Source organism: Schistocerca piceifrons, chromosome 2, assembly GCF_021461385.2.
Source record: "Schistocerca piceifrons isolate TAMUIC-IGC-003096 chromosome 2, iqSchPice1.1, whole genome shotgun sequence".
NCBI classification, from domain to species: Eukaryota; Metazoa; Arthropoda; class Insecta; order Orthoptera; family Acrididae; genus Schistocerca; species Schistocerca piceifrons.
The window spans coordinates 920,960,148-920,975,623 of NC_060139.1; the positions used below are offsets into that span (position 1 = coordinate 920,960,148).

The following is a 15,476-nucleotide window of genomic DNA, read 5'->3' on the forward strand; positions in this document are numbered from 1 at the left end:
CACGGGACTGGAAGAAGGGCCAGGTCATAGCAATCTATAAAAAGGGTAGAAAATAGGATGTACATAATTACCGGCAAATTTCACTGACATCGATTTATTGTAAAACCTTGGAATATATTTTGTGTTCAGACATAACGACCTTTCTAGACTCTAAGAAGCTCATCTGCGGAAACCAGCACGATGTTAGGAAACAGAGGTGCATGATATACAACAGGCTCTAGAAACCGGCTCCCAGGTTGATGCCATATTTCTCGACTTTCGAAAGGCGTTCGACTCAGTTCCGCACTGTCGCTTGCTCCAAAAAGTGCGCCCTTACGGTCTACCCGATGACATATGCAGTTGGATAGAAAGTTTTCTGACTGGTAGAGAGCAGTATGACGTACTGAATGGGGAGACTTTGAGAGAAAAAGCGTAACATTAGGTGTGCCCCAGGGCAGCGTGATAGGTCCGCTGCTTTTTACGTTTTACATAAACGATCTGGTTGATGATATTGACAGCGGCATTAGACTGTTTTCCGATGACGCTGTAATCTACAGGAAAATAGTATCACACAAAAGATGTGAACAAATAATTGAGGATTTGCAGAAAATAAATGCGTGGTGTAGTGACCGGTAGTTATCTCTCAATATTAGTAAGTGTAGCCTACTGCGTATAACAAAGCGAAAATCCCCATTAATGTACGAGTACAATATAAGTGGCCAGCCTTTGGAAGCGGTAACATCCGTCAAATACCTGGGCGTGAGTATTCGAAATTATATCTAATGGAACGTTCAGGCCGCGCGGGATTAGACGATCGGCCTCGGGAGCTGCAGTCATGGACTGTGCGGCCGGTCCAGGCGGAGGTTCGAGTCCTCCCTCGGGCATGGGTGTGTGTGTTTGTCCTTAGGATAATTCAGGTTGTGTGTAAGCTTAGGGGCTGATGACCTTAGCAGTTAAGTCCCATAAGATTTCACACACATTTGAACATTTGAACATTTTTGGAACCTACAGGTTACTCAAGTAACGGGTAAGGCGAACTATAGATTGCGGTTTGTTAGTAGAATCCTGAAGCGATGTAGTCCTTCAACAAAGGAAATTGCTTACAGTACTTTAATTCGGCCAGTTTTAGAGTATTGTTCGTCTGAGTGGGACCCTTACCAGTTGGATCAGAGATTGAGAAGGTCCAAATAAGAGCGGCAAGATTCGTGACTGGTACATTTAGCCATCGCGAGAGCGTTACAAATATCATAGAAAGTTTGAAGTGGAATACACCTGCAGACGCGCTAAACCGAAGGGGCTACTCACTAAATACTGGAATCCGATCTTCGCCGAGGATATAGAGCATATATTACTACCACCAAATTTTATATCGCGCAATGATCACCATTCAAAGATAAGGGAAATTAGAGCTCGTACTGAGGCGTTCAGACAGTCGTTTTTCCCTCGCGCGATCCGCGAGTGGAACAGAGTGCGGGAAATATGACTTTGGCGCGAGTAGTGCCCTCCGTCACTCACCGCTTGGTGGCTAGCGGAGTATATATGTAGATGTAGGTGCACTGTCACTTATGCCGTGTACGACACACGTGTTTTCCGATGGAGGATTCGGTTGACTTGTCGCCTTGTTATGAAACGACTGCGGTTCCCATTCGAAACTCACTTCCTTCCGGCCGCTAATGGAGTAGTTTTGCAAAATTAACATCTTTATAGGGCCCTGCGTCAGACCCCGCTGTTGCAAACGGACGTTACACCACGACACAGACACAAACATGATTACACCGAACAGCGGAGAAGATAAACAAAAAATTCGCCCGAGGGACCTCTGAACACGGCTCGCCCTCTTTGCAATCCAATACCGTGACCACTTAGCCACGACGGCGCCGCTCTTTCAATCTGCTCTGTGTTCCACTTCTTGTGCCTGGACCGCTGACTGTTTCTATTTTGCTATTTCTTTCAAAGTTCATTACAACTTCTTCCCGTTTCCATGCTTAATCTGTATTCGGTTTCTGATTGGCTGTCCACTGAGCCCTCTTAGCACTAAATCTGAAGGGGGAGCGACGGGGAGTTTTCGTTCTGAGGAAATACCACAATCTGTGCAGTGCTCACTTGTTCGCCGCCTCCATAAGTGTGCTGATGCAAACGGTGGGCGCTTCGACCATATGTTGAGGTGACGCTGGCTTATTGGACATGGCGTTAGCGCTTATTTGTGAGTACGTTTCCGGTGCTGGGTGTCATGCGCGAACCTGAAGTTGCTGTGGGCTATATTTCACTAATAATTGTGCTCAGGACACTAAAACCACATCTAGTTTTCATTTCTATACTAAAAACATACATGTTCAATTTAAATAAATGCTACTTTCTGTTGAAAGTGACGTTTGTTTACTTTTATTGATTGTGTATTCCTGCCCATTGTGTGAACCCTTGACAGCAGGTTGCAGGTCAATGCAGGCAACGCTTGCTTTCCACATTACGAGAGAAATGGTGGCGCAGTTGCCATCCTTCAAAGTCTAATATTTCAATATGTGTAAGATTTAGAATTGTAGATCTAGTCTCCCATCACAAACAGTACCTCAAGTTATCACTTCGGCAGAAAAAACATACGTGGGCCACTTAAACCACCTAACTTTATGTAGTTTATGCATTCATGGATTATGCATTCATGCTCATTTTCAGAGATCCTGATATATGTACATCCCTGGCCAACTGCATTTTTCACATTTTATTTCTCTTCGGAAATATATGATGTGGCAGTGTGAATGTATCATGTCCAAAAAGTTTCTTTAAAAGTGAAAGTATCTAAGCAAAATTGTTTCCTTTTTAATTAGTGAAAGTATCAAGAATAAAATTGTTCCAAAATAATTATTCAACAAACCTGCATCTGACTGCGTCTGCGAACTTGTTTCGTGCACTCCTCCATCTTGCCAGTAATGTATTTGACTCAGTAATCAAGTTCAAGAGAATAATGCCGTTTGTGCAATGGCATTAAGATGGTACTGAAAAATTAACTTTTGGCCCTGATGTTTACTTAATGAAATTATATCTTGACTTGAATAATACCAGTTGTGCAGCGTCATAAAATTAGTTATTTGAAATAACTTTGCTCGGACAACTTTAGTTATACCACAATCGATTTCAAACCATGAACTACCCATATACATTGCATAGAGTCCTCATTTTCTTTACGTTTTTTCATTTGGTGGGTATCTTTACTTTACTACTCATTTTCATATTCAGTACTAGCAAAGGATGTGGATTATGATTCAGGCTGTTAGATTTAAACACACACACACACACACACACACACACACACACACACACACACATATATATATATATATATATATATATATATATATATATATATATATATATATTGTAAAAAATTTAAGTCATACACAAAAACTACCATTTCCAACATATTTGTAGCACGAATCAATCTTACAAAAAATTTTACAAAACGCTTACTATGTCAAAACGTGGACATTCAAATCCTAACTCTAAACATCACCTAACAAAAAACATTTTGAAATCATTTTATAGCTTCTCCGATTAACGTGCTAAAGTTTGCCCAGTGTACAACCTGAAAACTGCGTAGCGCGAATCCTACCTTGAAGCTGTCGCCACATGTCTGCTTCCTCTGGGCACCTAGCTGCGACCCTCAAGTTTTTTTACTGCGTGCACCCGGCTCTCTGAACCATCAAAGATCCTCCTACTGAAAGATATTATACTCATTCCACCTTGCAGTTGGCAACTATCGATTTTATTTTCTGGACCAACCCTGATCAGACCTTAGCACATACCTTTCAAGTGTTAAGTACATACGTATGAGGAATAAGAATCATAACACCGAGAAGGAGTAGTGGGACATTAAAAAAGTTGGTAGGCGTGTATCTACATCTGAGTAATGATGTCTGGTCAAATTTTGACCCAGCCGCATAGAGTGGCGAGAGCAGTGCCTTTATGAGGATGCAAATCAGGTTTGCTTTAAATACACGCTGTAACGTTCAGATGGCTCTAAGCACTATGGCACTTAACATCTAAGGTCATCAGTCCCCTAGACTTAGAACTACTTAAACCCAACTAACCTAAGGACATCACACACATCCATGCCCGAGGCAGAATTCGAACCTGCGACCGTAGCAGCAGCGCGATTCCGGACTGAAGCGCCTAGAACCGCTCGGCCACGGCGGCCGGCTCACGCTGTAACGATCGTGAATGTTAGTTACCTTAGAGATTGGACGTGGTGACTTGCTCTTAGTTAAAAATTCCTTTAAAGCGACAAAGACGCCATTGCCAACACCTCACTGAGTTTGAACGAGGTCGTGCAATAGGCCTACGGGGCGCCGGATGTTCCTTCTACGATATTGCACAAAGAGTTGGTAGGAATGTAGCCGTTGTACATGATTGCTTGCAGCGGTGGTCATGAGAATGTAGCATTGAAAGAAGACCAGGCTCTGGAGGGCCACGTGGCACTAACGAGAGGGAAGACCATTGCGTTTGGCATATGGCTGTTGCCCACCGTACTGCAAAAGCACTAGCAAATTGAGCAGCTGTTGGCACCACAGCAACAGTTACTTTAAGAATGGCTCCGAGCCAGAGCCCCTGTAGCATGCTTTCCACTAATCCCAAAGTGCCGCCATTCCAGACATTAGCGGTGTGAAGCGAGAGCTCACTGTAGGGCAGGGTGAAGGTTTTTTGTATATTTTGACGAAATCTGGCCCTACCTCGGTGCCAGTGACAACAGTGCGTTGCTTAGGAGGAGGCCAGATGAGTGCTTTCAACCAAACTGTCTGTGTACACTGGACCTACACCTGGAGTTAAATCTCGTACTACAGTAGAAGGAGTCTTGTATTTATCCCACGCTCCCTGACTCCAAATTTGTACGTCGGTCTGGTGATTCGACCTGCAGTGCTGCCATTTATAAACAGTATTCCAGGGGGTGTGTTCCAACAGGATAACACTCGCCCAAAAGCCGCCTGTTGTAACATGTAGACATGTGGAAGGAAGCGAAATAATGCTCGACTCTTCTTAGAAGCGTACACTCGCCCAATTCCAGCGCTCTCCGTGATCCCCCTTTGTAGAGTCTGCTTCTGGAGTTTGTTGCAGAATACACGACCTCGTAACAAAACTACATATCGTTGGAGCTTCTCTAACTTTTCTGTTAATCATTTGAGATAAAGGCCAAAGGCTGAGTACAATAATCAAATATACGTCTTATAAGTATTTTCTAAGCGACGTCCTCCTCAGGTTTTGATTAGTAGTGCAGTTTCGGCAATTCAGCCTACTTTCTTATTTTATTTTTCTGCACGATATTACGACGACTGATACAGCTGCTCCGAAATATGTTAGCACACACCAACTGCGAGGACTCTTGATGTAACGCCGTAATTCATAGCCGGGTTCGAGTCCTGGCATCCGGTGGTAATTCATAGCCGGGTTCGAGTCCTGGCATCCGCTACCACCGTTGATGCTCAACTGTTACTCCTGGCATCCGCTACCACCGTTGATGCTCATCTGTTACTCCTTTTTACTTGGGAGGCCGCACTGTTACGCCATGAAACGCACATTATTTCAGTTTCTTATAGCTCTCATCGAGAAGATTGCCTGCGACTTCCTACTAAATCGAATGCCGGATCCAAAGTCTTAGTTCAGTTGTAACCTCCGTCCTGGTTTGTCAGGTTTCCAACACGTACGTTTCGGCTGATTCCTTGTCATGCCGTCCCAGAAACTTGGCTACTTGCCACGTGTTTCTCTTGACAGGACATCCGCAACTGTTGATATTCAACTTCAATGATGCAACAGCTATATTCTATTTGCTAAAAGAAAAGAGCAACCTTGTTTCGGAACAGAAACACATCTTCCGGTGCATCTACAAAGCTATAAATTAATAATTGTTGAAGAAGTTAAACAGAATTAACATTCTTAACAGGAAACCCCATACATGTACATAAAAGTTGAATCACAGAGGTTAAATTAGGTTAAAATAGTGCATCCATGGCATAAAACAGAACACCGTCTCAATTCCTAGGTCTGACCTGTTCGCAGAGCAGAATCTACATAAACATTGAAACAGCAGAACCACCGCAAATAAATTCAAAGTTTAAACTGTTGTATTACCCAACATCTTATAATATTTCTTACGGAATCTTGTCGTTTGATGTTCTACATGTACATATGAATAATAATCGTTGAAAACGGGTGATCCATTGTTAATTTTATAATTAGCCGCGTGTCCGATTATCCAAATTGCTAAATTGCTGCGTCGTTTCGGATCTTGGGCATTCCTGAATGAATCTCAGTCTTGAATCTTTTTCCCTACAATCGCAACGTAGATCGCTCCGTATAGTTACCTCTAGGTATTTGACCGTTGTTACTGTTTCTAATGGCGTGTCCCCAATCTGCCAGTGATCGAACAGTAGTGAATTTCTTCGCTTCTTTGTTCGCAGTACCTTACACTTATTTACGTTCATGCTCAACTGCCAGTCCCCGTACCATACGTCGATCCTGCACATGTCCGTTTCGCTGCAGTCTTAGGACGTTGCACCCTTCCTACAGATAACACAATCGCCCACGAACAGTAATACACAAGAAACTCGTTTCACGTGGACGTCAGTAATGGCTGCGAACCTTCGCTTGGAGAAAAGTTGCTGAATTTTAAGTAACGGGAAAACTGTCGGCGGTCGAGAGAGATGAGACGGGGCAGAAATATTTCTGAATACGCGTCAGCAGCCAAGTACGCGAAGGGAACGTTTCGAGTCGTCGGAGGTAATTCTCGTAGAACGGCGGCGGCTCCTTCCTAAACTTGTTCCTTCTGCGGTCTGCTGCGGCGGCGCAGCCATGCACGGACATCCGTGCGACATTTTCCGGCGCCAGTAGTTGCACAACTGCTGCCGCCGCGATTTCGCGAGGTGTCGTTCGGAGGTTCTTGAACCGATGCTCTCCACCGTAAAAGTCGATAGCAACGAAATCTCGCTGCTAGCAGTCTCAAACTGCTCAATCTTGAATTCTATTTCTCGAATCGCTGTGCAGTGTGTCGCTGAGGCTATGTAGTATGCGTGTACACTTTCTCCGTCTCTTGTCCCTTTCGCGGACGGGACGTAGCAGAGGAGAGCTTCTACATACCCCTCAGCGTAAGCTCATATTTCACCGTTGTGGACCTTTAGCGAAATGTAAGCTGGAAGTAGTTTAGGATTATTCACCCGTAGACTGCTGATATAACTGTGTAGGAATCCGCGCCTGGTGGGATGTTATGTGAGCTGTAGCATTAACATATCACAGTCGCAAAACGACACGAGATCTAATTCCCTGTACCTCACACAGCACAGAAAAATAGTTACAAAGATTGGTTCTTCCGCTCTATCCACTCCGCCCTGTGGTTTCCAAATCCTATGTAGCGTTCGGATGTTCACCTTCTAAACTCTCCAGTTGGTTTTCATTAGTGGTTTATACCGTGTTTTCTAGTTACATGCGGAGTGAATGAGCTAACGCTTGCACCCCAATAATTTTAAAAACGAGGTGTTATTGATGTGCTTTTTCCGTAGAAAAGAAGCCTATTTCAGTAATCAGCAGAAAGTGTATTCATTTTCAAAGTCACAATTTCTTTTCAATTGGAACACTCTCCACTGAACTTAACTGAATGAAAGTAGAGTAAATTAGTATGGCAACCATATTTCTTTGATAAGTCTTGTGCAAACAGTCCATTAGCAACTTCCTGGCAGATTAAAACTGTGTGCTAGACCGAGACTCGAACTCGGGACCTTTGCCTTTTGTGGGAAAGTGCTCTACCAACTGAGCTACCCAAGCACGACTCACGCTCCGTCCTCACAGCTTTACTTCTGCCAGTACCTCGTCTCCTACCTTCCAAACTTTACAGAAGCTCTCCTGCGAACCTTGCAGAACTAGCACTCCTGGAAGAAAGGATATTGCGGAGACACGGCTTAGCCACAGACTGTGGGGTGTTTTCAGAATGAGATTTTCACTCTGCAGCGGAGTGTGCGCTCATATGAAACTTCCTGGCAGATTAAAACTGTCTGCCGGACCGAGACTCGAACTCGGGACTTTCGCCTTTCGGGGGCAAGTGCTCTACCAACTGAGCTACCCAAGCACACCCCGTCCACACAGCTTGGGTAGCTGAGTTGGTAGAGCACTTGCCGGCGAAAGGCAAAGGTCCCGAGTTCGAGTCTCCGTCCGGCACACAGTTTTAATCTGCCACGAAGTTTCAGATGAGCGCACACTCCGCTGCAGAGTGAAAATCTCATTCTGGAGTCCATTAACAATCTCAGTTTGTAAATTGTACGATGGGGGTTCAATAAGTAATGCAACACACATTTTTTCTCTGTTAATTTAGGTTGAAGAAATGGGGAATTTGTTGTGGGACATGGAAAAATATTCCACTTGAGTCCCTATGGTTTCAAGAAGTTCCGATAGGTGGCGGCACTATACGTAGCCTTCAAAATGGCCCCTGTAAAGAAGGTGCGTTCCAAGCAGAAACTGTCTTTGAATTTCCTTTGGCGCAAAACTAGAGCACGGTTGGTATTCACAGATGCTTGCAGAATGTCTATGGAGATCTACCAGTGAACAAAAGCTCGGTGAGTCGTTGGGTGAGGCATCTGTCATCACATGAAGGTCACGCAAACATATCCGATATCCCGTGTGCCGGCCGGCCACACACAGCTGTGAGTTGTGCAACGTCGGAACGTGCAGACATTCTCATTCGATGTGATCACACTATTCACAGTCAAATAAATCGCTGCTCAGATGGACTTTTCAGTTCGTAGTGCTGACACACTCGTCCACCAGTTAGGGTGCCCAAAAATGTGCACCCTCTGGATTCCTCGCTGTTTAACAGAATACTGTAAAGAGTAACGAAGGACAGTCTGTGCGGAAGTGCTTGCGCGTTACTAGGATGATAGTGACACTTTTTTGTCGAACATCATTACAGCCGCTGAAACAGCTTCAGCATTTGAAACAGAACGGCATTTCACGGACTGGCATCACATCACCTCTCCTCCGAAGAAACGTTCAAAGTCGCATCCTTAGCCAGTAAATCATGTCAACGCTCTCCTAGGACTCTGAAGGAGCTATCCTGATGCCCTTCCTTATGGTGCAACGACAAACTCTGAAGTGTATCATGCTACCCCACAAAAAATGCTCCATGACAACAGAAGGCCTCACAGCCGAGACCTTTCTGATCCGCTCATTAGCTCGGATCTCGCATATTCTGACTTCAGTTTGGCCCAGTGAAAGATGCACTCTGCGGAAAGGAGTACATGGGTGACAGGGAGGTTGCTGATGCAGCAAGACGTTGCCTCCGACGTTGACCAGTGGTACCATGCGGGACTTCTCAGTAAGGTGGAGTATGGACGTCGCATTGAGTGGAAATTATGTTGATAAGTAGGTTTTTGTAGCCACAAGTGGGGGAATAATATGCTGTATTGGAATCCTGGATAAAACCAACCGGCTTTCAGAACAAAAGATGTGTTGCATTACTTTTTGAGAACCCCTCGTAAATACTGCCAGTGGTCTGCTAATACTCGTGTCTGCACTAACGTAAGATGAAAAAAGAAATACAGATATGCTTTGGATTCTGGAAGGAAAAGAGCAGTAGCCTTCAAGTGTCTTATTCGAAATGCCGACCAACTTCAATACAAGATTCTAGTTTGCCCTGTAAAGGTTGATACACATGTTCTAGCACTTCATCAGAAATTTCAGTGCAGGCAGCAGCAATACTTTTCACATCGTCTGTTGCAGTCGGTGTGTTTTTAGCTCTTCCTAGAGGAAAAAACAAAATGAAAGTCAAACCTGTTGAATGGGCCGACCAGTGAACTTGTGCTCATCGTCCATTTCAAAGATTTGGAAACATTCGGTGAGGATACGCTGTAGTGCGTCGTGCGCTATTCACTGGAGAACCTAGATACCACTTGTTTCTCCTACCGAGCAGTGGTACGTGCTGCAAAATGGACAGTTGTCTGATTAATCCAAGTGCTTACTTATGAGGCCTTGATATTCGTACTTTTTTCTCCTTTGCAGTACAGTCATTGCATTGCGATTTCTTTGTCATTTACTTCCAATCTGTAATTGTTCACTTAATGCTCACAGTAGAATCATGAAACTAACCATGTACATTCTCGTATATTCTAATTACATTTTTTAATGTTGTTGCATTTAAAAAGGCGCACTCTAAAGTATAGATTCTAGTGATTATTAAGATCCGTGTGCGGGAGACAATTTTGAGTCATTGATTAAAACTTGTGTCAAAACAGCATATCAAAATGCCCTTCCATTTAACAAGAGTTTGCGGTGTAGGTATTGGATGTTTCCATGCGTGGCATTTCTATCTTCTATCTCTCAATTTCAAGGCGATGTGCAGCTGAATGCACATTTCAAACGAATTTTACATTGTACGCTGGTTTTTTTCGTCCTTTTTTATTTCCAGCATCAGTGGCAAAGGTGAAAATTGTGGTAAAATATCAGATCTTCATTGCAAACAAATAAAACGGTCCACAATATTTTATCTGAATAACACAAAAAGTGGTCATGAGAAACATAGCGTTTTAGCAGTTCCGTTCACGGTTCAAGAATTAATAAACTGCTTACCTACTAACTGCAGTAGCAATGCCCCACAAAAGGAGAATTTACCTTGACGCAGATTCAATATAAATGTACACCAGTTGCACGTAAACCAGTCTATGATACAATGTTGACTCATTGGCATTAAGGACAATGTTTCTAGAACAGCGCGTGCTCTTATGCTCTGGGCTGTGACGCAAAACAGACCATACTCGCTGACACATTCCTGTCACGCGCATTATTCTCAGCAGTGGACAGTATGTGATCCGTGATTCGAAAGAAACGAGGGACAACAGTCAAACTGTATAACTCCAAACTCCACGCAGTACATTACATTTCAGTGTAAGAACAATGAAATAAAATTCAATAAAAATTCGGTAACATGTTGGAGAATGGATTAGGTGGAAAGCAAAAATTACGAGAGAGAACAATCAATAGAGAAATAAGCTGCAAAAGCAGAATATTTTATCTGCATGAGATATGTGTGATGTAAAATTGTCTTCTCGAAATTTGACTGTGCGAACAAATATTGAAGCCACAGTGCCAATACTTACAGTCATTCGTCTGGTAATCTCTCAACTCCTTCCGTATCATAATTAACAACTGGATCTGTCACCTGTTATTTCTAGAATCTGCCGTATCAGTAGCGGAAGATTTTTTTTTCTTTTTGTTTATGATCTGTTTATAAACGCTTTTCGAAAACACTAAACACCAGCTGCTGCTCGTTGCTATTTGACCTTTTATGTTTCCAACGGTAGCACCTCACTTAGAAAGAATGTATCTGTTATACAAATTCGAGGGGTACGAATAATATGTGGTGCTCATCCACAGATATCATGTATGTACCTCTTCAAGGAGCTAGGCATATTAACTGCGGCGTCACAATACGTATATTCGCTAAGGAAATTCGTTACTAATAACCCGTCCCAATTTGAGAGGAATAGAAATGTCCATACCTAAAACACTACATGGATGAATGACCTTTATTACCCATTGTTAGAGTTGTCAGTCGCTCAGAAACGAGTTCAATATGTAGCAACAGAGATCTCTGATCATTTGCCCAATAACATACCATGTCTGAAAGTTTTATATCAAAATTAAAATAATTTCTTTTCGAAAATTCCTTCTATTCCACTGATGAATTTCCACTGAAAAGCTGTTAGACAGTTTAAAAAAATCTTGTTTTTAAACGTACCTGTTGTGTGAGTAGGAATAAAACAATACTGTATTCATTCATGTATACATATCCCATAAAGTGACTCATTCCATATCATTTCGATAAAAAATCGTTCAAATGATCTGCAGAACATGTAACTAACGAATAGTTCCCCACGCCCATGTCTCACCACTGAACTGAAAGCAACATGTAACATTGTCACAGTTAATTTTGAAAATTAGACGGGTAGTTGTAATTACTACTGAAGAGCTAGCGAATCGAGTTGTTGAAGAATGAAATTTGTTGCACAAATTGACTAAAAGAAGTGATTTGTTGAGAGGACGCATACGGAGATATCAAGGAATCATCAGTTTAATAATAAAAGGTTGTGTCGAGACAAAAAAAGAATACAGGGACGCCAAGAATTGCCGACAGTAAGCATGTTCAAAGAGGTGTAGGTTGCAGTAGTTATTCAGAGATAAAGAGGCTTGCACAGGATATATCAACGCCAAACAAGTCCTCTAGCAATTTTAACAACTGGGGCCTCTTTCCAATGACGTAGTAACATCTGTTGTAGATGCACTGCGCTCGACGACAAGTTGCTGAGAGTACTTAGCGGGCGTTCATTAAAGATTGAACTTACGATGAACAAACTACAGCTGAAATCAGGACACAAGAATGTCTGTCCCAGGACGAGGAACTGTTGTTCACCATAGTCCAATCTGAATCTCCTCAACATTTCCTTTCGTACTTCTTACCTGCCTGCAAACTCCGCAAGCCACCGTACAGTGCATAGAAGAATGTACCTTATACCACTGTTAGCACTTTTCTGTTCCTTTCTCAAATTCAGATAGGCGAAAAGGACTATCTATATGCTCCCCTAACCACGATTTCTTTTTTCCCTTCGTGATCGTCACACGAAATGTATGTTGATGGCAACAGGATCGTTCTGCAGTATGTCATAAACGCAAGGTTTCGTAATTTTCTCAGTACTGTTTGGCGGAAGGTACAGTCTTTCTTTCAGAATTCCGGTTTAAGTCCACAGAGCATTTCCGTAACTTTTGCGTGTTGACCGAACCTGGCAGTAAGAATCCTAGTCTGAATTGCGACAATGTCTTTCTTGTATCCGACTTGGAGTGGATCACCAACAGTAAACAGTACTCACGAATGTGTCTCCTTATTTGATCAGATAAAGATTAAGTTAAACTCCATACGAAAGGGCCTTGAAAGGCACAACTGCACGGACCGACCTCCGTGATATCCTGTACCGACAGGCGTCACTGTACGAGTATGTGGTCAGCACACCACTTCGCCACCTGTTGTCAGTTTTCGTGAACAGAGCCGCTACTTCTTCAGTCACGTATCTCCTCTGCTAGCATGACAAGGGCTGAGTGCACCCTATTTGCCACCCACTATGCTTCCCTAGAATTCACTCAATAAATCTGCCATTCACGTTCCCTACAACTGACGGTGCATGTTCGTTCCATTTCACATCGCTTTGCTACCTTACGTCTAAACGTTTAATTGACGTGACTGTGTCGGACAGCACACCCCTAATGATATATCTGAATATTACAGGATTCTTTTCTCCTCCTCTGAGCCGTGCGTGGCTCGTGTTCGCGTCATCATGTATTTTACACACTGTTTTTACCGTACTTCCACCTCACTACGTTAATTTAAATTACTACTGCCACTGAGTTGCTGTTTTGTCTGACAAGAGCGAGGGTAGAAGCGCGTATCGATATATCCCATCTCGCAGTACCTTTGCTCGACTGCTATTACTTCCCGGTCGTTGTCAGTCGTAACTCAGTTCGGGTCTCGAGTTCGGGCTGCCAATCAGTTGGAACGTGTCTGGAGTGCAGTCCAGACCTGCCAGTCGGGGAATTGCAATGTGGCACTAGTGCAGTCGTGTTGGAGCAGCAGTGAGGTCTGCATCGACATGGCTCGCCCGACCTTTGCCGCCACGCATCACTTGAGCCGGGCCACGGTCTTGGTGGATCGTCGGTCTGTCGTCCTACCGGGCGACGCGTTTTGGCTCTCCGATTGTTCATGAATCGGCTTTGTGTGCATCGACTACAGATTGGTCTTCGTGCGTGCTTAGTTACTGTTGGGTATCGTTCAGGCCTTCGTGCAAGTGTTTGTCAGGTTGTGTGTGTAGTTTTCGTTATTTTCACTGACGACTATTTTAGATGTTGTCGGCATTCTGAGGGGAGTGGGTCGGTTGTTGCGAGCCAGGGAAGTTATCTCCGCGCGGTGCAGTCGGCTGGTTCCGCTGGCGATCCCTGCACAGTGTCGGAGCATGTGTGGAGCTGTCCGAGCGCTATGAGCTTCGTGGTTCACCGACCCAGGACGTCAAAGTTGAGTAGTGATTTCAAGTAGCCAAGCCACGTCCATTCAAATTGTGCGGTTCGCTTCAGTGGTTCGCTGATGGGGAGGTTTTCCTGTGAGCAACACTGAGTGTTTGTATTGCTGAAATTCAGCTACCATGCGGTGGAATTAATTATTTTGGTTGACTACAATTCAAGTGCACCAGCGGAATTTTCTGCCTTGTGGCCCTTAGTGTTTCGGTTACCTGCCCTGGCTACTAACGTAATTTCAGGCAGTGTCTTTTCCTCACCTGTTGTCGCTGTCCAACATGGTGTGTAGTTTTCTCAGCTTAATACATATTCATATTTGATTGTGGATAATGACGCCAGTAACATTTCGTGTTTGAATTCTCATGTACCGATTGGTGGCAAGCAAGTCGTTTGTCGGTCGGTCCGTGGATGTCCCTTGGTTGGGTTCCTACAGATCAAGTGTAGCTCGGCTCACCACCTGTCTCACCTAAGTGAATGAGGGCAGGCCGACCCCCTGGAGGTTTATGAGTGCTGTTGTCTTTAATGTCTTTCTCACCGGTCTTTAACTGTCTGTTTCAAATTTATCATAGTCGTTGATAAAAGAAAAATTCTTTGTTTTACTTTGCTTTATGTAAGTTAGTTTCAATTCCGACAATTAGATATTTGCTGAAAAGTTATTGCCGTTGTGTTGTCTTTTCTTTTAATCCAGTTTCAGCTACATAAAACTTAAGTCTAATGGTTATATTTTTTAAATTTTGGAAAATTAATTGTGGGGCTTCAGCCTTGGAGCCTCATTCTTAAAATTACCTTTCAAGCTTAACTATTGCGGCTTGGAACCTTATTCTTAAAATTACATTTCAAGCTTAAACACTGAGGCCTTCTGCGTTTGAAAGGTTATGGTAATTTACTTTAAAATCTTGAAAATTTTATTGTGGGCCTTCAGCCGTTTGTATTGCCTCCTGTTTATGTTCGTCTATCCACCCTTGCCTTCAAACTTTCAGCCTATCTTATATAAATACTAATTATTTTATTTGTAATTGTAGCTGCCTGTTTTCAGTCACTTGAAATTTATCTTGTTGATTTTTAAGATTTCTTGTCTGGAGACCTTCAGCCGTGAAAGATTTGGAGTTTGTAACTCGTAGTTGTAAAAGTTAAGCTATGTGCCACTTTGGTTGTAAATGTGTTATTAAATTACAATAAATTACAATTTTAAGGTGAAACTGATCCCAACCTTATTTGGCCCTTTACACAATCATAATCATCTGTTCTTCCCAGCGGGTTTAGCGGGCGTTTCATCCTCATCTGCATTAACTTACATTTCCTCACATTTAGAGCAAACTGCCATTCATAAAAACATACTGGAAAATCTGTCAAGTCATTTTGCCGCCTCCTATAGTCATTCAAAGACGATATTTGCCCTTATATTATGCGTCTTCAAC

General features: G+C 43.1%; 1 long non-coding RNA gene across 2 annotated transcripts in view; it reads left to right on the top strand.

Moving 5' to 3' along the window:
- The window catches only part of LOC124777765, a 1,006,492-nt gene that overhangs the window by 43,319 nt on the left and 947,697 nt on the right, over positions 1 to 15,476 (top strand). The window lies entirely within an intron of this gene.